Here is a 6,506-nt window from a genome sequence, read left to right as displayed (position 1 = left end):
AAGAACTCGTTCCCTCCTGAGCAGCAATCTGAAGTTGTAAGTCTCTCTCTCCCGCTTCAGCACAGCTAGTTTAAGAAGAGGTCAACTCCTTGTTTCCATACAATAGGCACCTCGCAGCATTCGCTCTCCTTTCAAAGGTGTGGATATCCCGTTTATCAGGCTGGAATAGTTCAGTAGAACGAAGTTCACTGGAAACAGGGCAAAGGGTGGCTTTGTCTTGAAGATGCAGCAACAGGAGGAGAGAAAATAAAACAAGGTAATGTTTTCATTTATTGTATAGTTAATATTAACAGTTGCAACGTGCATAGACAGAAGTAGAAATTAAACAGAGCCATTAATAAAGGTGCAAAATAAACGAAAATGACAAAAAAAAAATTTTTCTCATCAGATATTTGCAACGTGCCTCCCACAAAATCTGAATAAGAGAGGATGATCTGGAAGTAGACTCTAAAAAATAAAACAGGAAATGGAAATCCAACTCTCCCAAAACCATCATAACCTAGTCAGTTCAGATACTTGTTATCTATGGGATTAGGTAGCAACATAACAGCAAAAAAAAAAAGTGGCAATATTAATCCAGTCCAGATACAGGAACATCTTGTCTCACAGACAATCATTTTACACTCCTTAAGGAAATGTTCTTGTGATACTCCATGCATTCTAGGGTACTGCAGTACCTGTAGCTCTCTCTGGACAGCTATGCATGCAGTCAATAGCAACACAAGCTTTATGAAGGCTGGATCAATACATTAGCACTATTAGAGAGGGGATGCTTTGCATACAGTGGGACGAATTGAACAGAATCATGTGAAAAGTGGAAGGCGCCAACAAATTCAGAAAGGTGGAAAGTGCTTGTCTGAATGATAGAAAAAGATTGGAATGAAGGGAAATTAGTCTAGCATAACAGGCACATTAGGAAAATGGTAGGAAAAAGTCCAGGAACATATTAATAAAATTAACTATCAGTTGATCTGCTTCTGTTGCCTGACTTCCATCTATGCTCCCTCTTCTCTTTTTCTCTTCAAAACCTTTGCAGACAGACAGCAAGATAATCAGTATTTTGCAAAGAAACTCTGTAAGCCCTACTTGGCTAATTAGTAATAGCGATACAGTGTTAAGGTCTAAAGCATAGGCGTTGTCACCTTTGGATATTTATGGAAATACACATTTCTCAAGGCCATCTTCTACAGTGTGCATGCAATGTTGTCTAAGTGTTTTTCGTTGTATCTATACTTTGAACAGTTTTAAGCAAAACAGCAGTGAAGATGCCAGCCCTAGCTGGTATTTGTTTTATGAGGACTGTTGCTGTTGTTACTACAGAGGTATTTAGTAGAAGAGGTCCATCACCAGCAGAAACTTGTATTAGCCAGCTTGTACTGCTTTCTCGGGATGGGTTCAAATTACCTTCTCAAAATTGCTCACCAGGTGGTTGTACGGGAGTTTGATGACCTACGTTCAATCAATCCCAGAGAAAACAAATACTTCCAGCTGGCTTCTTTTAGCTTCATATGAAGCTTTGACATGTTTCAGAGTGGTTTGGCTTGATCCCAAAGGTGGTCTAGAAGAACAGAACAAGTAAGAAAAGGTTTGGTAAGTAAGTTTAAAAAAAAAAAAAAAAAAAAAAGTAAGAAATAGCAGTTAAACCGGCATTGGAATTTCCTGTTCAAAATTTTTCTTGCTTAATGCCAAAGTGTTGGCAATTAAGTAAAGCTAGAATTAAAGCATCAGTCTTTCACCTCTCAGAGGAAAACAGAAATGCCGCAGTTCTCACTATTCACTAGGAAGGATCTGTTTTCTCGTGCTGCCTTCTCTAAAGATAAGAAGCATTTTGGCTTTGGTTTATTTGCTGCTTCAAATACAAGACTTCTTTACATCGGCAGCAGGCAAGCAAACCCAGTTCTTTCTTAAGGAATTAATGTAGCCAAAATAAACCAATGAAGAGTGTCAGACCTAAATTAAGAACGATGAAGTAAGAGGAAGAAATGTAAACATATTTTAGTCATTAATGAGGAAAATATAGCAAGCAGTAAGAGATCCGAATGTGTGATGTTCTACTACAGGTTAATAAATTTTATACTGAGATGTGGAATAATGGTAACTGTATTCAGAAATAACTTCAGAAATCACAATTTTTTCTCCACTCCAAAACACATTAATATTGCAAATAGGGCTTCATTAAGCTATTTCAGTTAAAATAATAATAATTAAAAAAAAAAAAAGTCAAGAGAAATAACTGAACATATTGGAGTCAAACTGTAAAATCTTGCCTTATTCACAACCATAAAGTTATCCTGTGAAAAGTAACGCACAAAACATCTAGCTGTTTCCACAGAAAGCACAGCTTCCTGAACATCAAGGAACTGCATAAGTCCTCTCATCAGGAGTATTTGTTCAGAAGTACAATAACAGAAACTGAAATCTTGCATTTGCATATGAAAAGAGCACTTTCTCGTAATTGCAATTAAATATATTTTTTTCCTGAATTAATTGCTGGCTTGCTGAAGAATATGAACGGGTGAAACTGAACTTTATTTTCACTTGCAGCATGCCTGCATCCAGTGAACTGGATCAGTATTTTGTTTGTGTCCAAACAGTGATTTACAGTTTTCTGACTTCATCTGCACAGTTTATCATGGAATTAAAACAATGTCCATTTGTTGATAAAAATCAAGTACTTATACCCACTGCAGGAACAGACCACAAAAACTTGCCTAGCTGCAGGTAAATATCAAGAGGACACTTTATTGTTACCCTTTTATAACAGGTTAATCAACAAGTCTCCAAGCACTTTTACAAATATTTGGTTAAATGTGAAAATAGCTAGACGACTCCTGATAATGCATACCATTAATTCCCTCTTACAGAGCAAGGCATGGAGGCAGATGGAAACAAGTTTGCCAAAGTTATACAGCAAATCTGGAGCTGAATTAGGATTGAAAGTAAAAAAAAAAACAAAAACCCAAACTCTTTATTATTATTCAGACAAACAAAAGGCAATTCTTTTCAGACACAATTTATCTCTGGTCATCTCACACAGGTATTCAGGAAATTCAGCTGTTCAAAAGATCCTGTTCCTTTTTTAAATTATTTCTGTGCCATAGAATTATTACCAAATAAATGAAAATCAGTGGTCTTCCTGGATCTATAAAAAATAAGTTATTTGTTAATATAAGAAGTCATAAGTAACAATCAATGTTTTAAAAAAAAAATTATAATTAAGTGATCAGTTTAGAAGATCTGGCTCCACCAAATCAGTGTCCCTTTTGGGTTCTAATTAGAATAAAAACTATCTTAATATAAAATTTATTGTGTTTTTTTCTTTTTATTTTCCCAATCAGTATTTTTCTGTTTGCATCAGCAAAACCAAATATATTTTTTCTAATTTCTAGTGAAACACAGTTCTGTCACTAATTGTTCAAAGCCAATGGCATAAGAATTAAGTAATTTTCCTTTTGAAAATTCATAGTAAATATAATATTTTAAAATATAAGTCAAAATGTATTTGTGTGATTTCTTTTTATAAGAACAGTGAGATCAGTCTGCCTCGACACCCATATTCACTGACACATTGTAGTTGCTTCAGGCCTGTTTGCTGGCACAAGAGTAACTATAAACCTGCTTTAAATGGCTGAGTTGTTTGGATTTATGGCTGCTTTGTGTTACAAGCGCAAGACGAAGCTAACAACCAGATCAGTGAAAAAAAGTCCCAAGTATCGGGAAAAAATCGTACAATAAATTAAAGTTGTTGTTAAATTTCTGTGCCACACGAGTAGAATCATTTTAATGTGGTTAGCAGGTCAAATTTGTAGGTCAAGTTCTATTCTGATATAGGAAAATACAGCTGCATTTACATGGTACACCCAGAAAAATCCAATAAAAAGCAGTATTTGAATTTTTATTCTCTTGTTTCATAATAACAGACAAGAGACCCATTGAAACTACAGGCACCTTAAGGAAAGTTAAGGCCACTTATTATTCCTACCAGTTTTTTTCCTCTGGGAGAGAGCAAAGAATTTCATAACTCTGAGACATTCCTTATCTCTAGACTAGAAAGGCTAAACTGAGAGCAAAAAGAAAAAAAAAAGTAATTGAGAATCAAGAAGAGCTGGGGCAATCTTCTGTTTTTCCATCTGTGTGGGGCTTGAAACTCCTAAAAAAGTTTCTTAAAGGCTGCAAAAGAAGCGAGAATGTTCACAGGGATGCACCTTCCTAATCTGCAGGCAGGAGACCCTGTCCTAGTTCCCAGATAACAGGGTAATTGGTTTAAGGAGTTGTGTTTTTTCAGCATATTTAGTTAATACCATAACAAAGGACTACTTCCCAATTCACAGGCATTCAGGAGTTAGGAAAAAAAAAAAAAAAGGTTTTTGAAGATGTCTGCCCATTTATTTTGATTTTCAAATATACCTGCAGCAGGTAAATTTATGTGTGTGTATTCTTGGTAATAGCAGCAGATGCAAATGTACTTCCAAAGTCAACATACATTTAGTTTAAGCTTAGTTATTAAATGACTAATTAAGTTCCTGGGTTTGATGTAGTTTTATGGGTGAGTGCATAACTGTAGTGTCTGTCGTAAAGCGTCAACCACACAGCTTTCTTTCATGGTACCCGTGGAAAAAAAAAATGCATGGAGGATTCTACTGCAGTAGGGCATAACGAGATATTTGGTGCTTAAAGCCGGGTTGCAAAAACAAAGGTGGTGGTGAGTTGGGTGAGCCAGTTCCTCATCTGAATTTTTGTTTGGCTTGTGGGCTTTTTGTTTGGTTTTTTTTCAGTTGTGGGCTTTAGCACTAAATTTCCCTGGAGACACCTCTAATTCTAGTTCTACTGGTGTGGTAAAATGAAGGACTTGGGCTGTAGTCCCAAAGTGGCAAAAGCGCAAGCTCATCCTGACATGCTTTGAGTAAGCAGGCTGCAGTTTGGCTTTAGAGAGACCTTATCTCCCACTCCCCTGGGTTTTTGATTAGACACTGGAAACACAGTGTGGCAAAGAATTCAGAAGGACAAAAGACAATGGAGCGAATGACACGTTGGGTATTAACAGAGTAGGAAATGAGCTGCAGAAACAAAGGGAGTTATGATTAATGGGTGGGCAGAGCTACCTTAAAGAATAGAATATAGGAGGTGCCATAGGAAGCCACAGGTATCATGTGGTAGGATGTACAATGGTAGGTGATGCCAGGCACTTAAAAAGAGCAGTTTATTTTACATGCTGAAATTCAGATGCTTAGCATCAGTCTATAGAAACGTTACCTTGTATGCCTGTAAAAAACAAAAGCATCCAAACATTCCCTGCCCTCCACACGCATAAATATGGAGGAGGAAGTGGTTCAGTGAACATATATTAATATTTAAGGTGTTAGGAGTACGTGCTGAGATGAGCAGCATTAGGCGGGGTCACGTTGAAGCTCTCGGACACCTGGAATTCTGGACCGTGAACTCCGGGCTCCTCAGCAAGAGAAAGCCCCTCTCCAGCAGAGGACTCGCCTGCCCCTCCCAAAGCATGCAGCCACCCTGAAAAACCAAACCCTGCCCTCATCTCTCCTTTAAAGGTTCCTTATAATCTGTGAATAAAATGAATACTCGGCATCCTGCTCTGCAAAAGCCAGCTTGCATAATTAAAACACAATAATACATACATCCATACAACTATTTTGGAAGAGATTACAGGGCCACCAGCTCAGTCCTCGACTAGAAAAGACAAGCTGAACAGACCTGACAGCTTCTGCTGCCAAGAGGAGGCAGTGTCCCCCTCCCTGCCTCTGCTGCTCCAGCTCTCCTGTTCCTTTGACCTTTGTTAGCAAGCTGAGTTAACCTTGGGGAATATTAACCCAGTTTAAAAAAAAAAACAAACAAAAAAAAACAAAAAAAAAAACAAACCAACAAACCCCAAACAAACCAACAAACCAAAACCGGAGAGCTTTTACCACGTTGGAGATCTGAAAGGCCAATCCTTTATTGAAACAGGTACCAGCCTGAAGGAAAAGACGGAGGGAGGGAGGGAGAACTGGGGGAAGGAGAGTGGGAATGCACTGTTCACTGGACCAGCTCAGCCCTCTCTGAGAAGAAAAGGTGTTAACAGGGGTAATCAACGAGCTGCTGGCTTATGCCCAGAACTTCAAGTCTGTAACTAGGCAGAGAGCCTTTGGTTTTAATGGAGCTGCACTGAATCCCTGCCACTGCAGGTCTGGTATTGTTTCATAGTGCACAAAGCAAGGTGGGTCCTCTTAAAAAGTTTAAAACTTCTCTGGCAGAGGAGCGCACGGCTCTTCAGCACAGCATATTTGTTACCTGTTGCCATGTCCTTCTGCACAATTTTGTTTATAATACCTAAATTGATGTAATACCTTGGAAGTGGCTATGTATAGACAACATCAACTTACAGAGGAACCAGCCTATATATATTACATCTCCCTTGCTCCTTACCTGGAGCCATTGTGCAAGACATTTGCACAAATCCAAAATGAAATCCAGGATATTCTTAAGCTCCAAAGAAATACCTTTTT

The sequence above is a fragment of the Numenius arquata genome, chromosome 1, assembly GCF_964106895.1.
Source record: "Numenius arquata chromosome 1, bNumArq3.hap1.1, whole genome shotgun sequence".
Lineage (NCBI taxonomy): Eukaryota > Metazoa > Chordata > Aves > Charadriiformes > Scolopacidae > Numenius > Numenius arquata.
Note: the sequence above shows the minus strand (reverse complement) of the source record.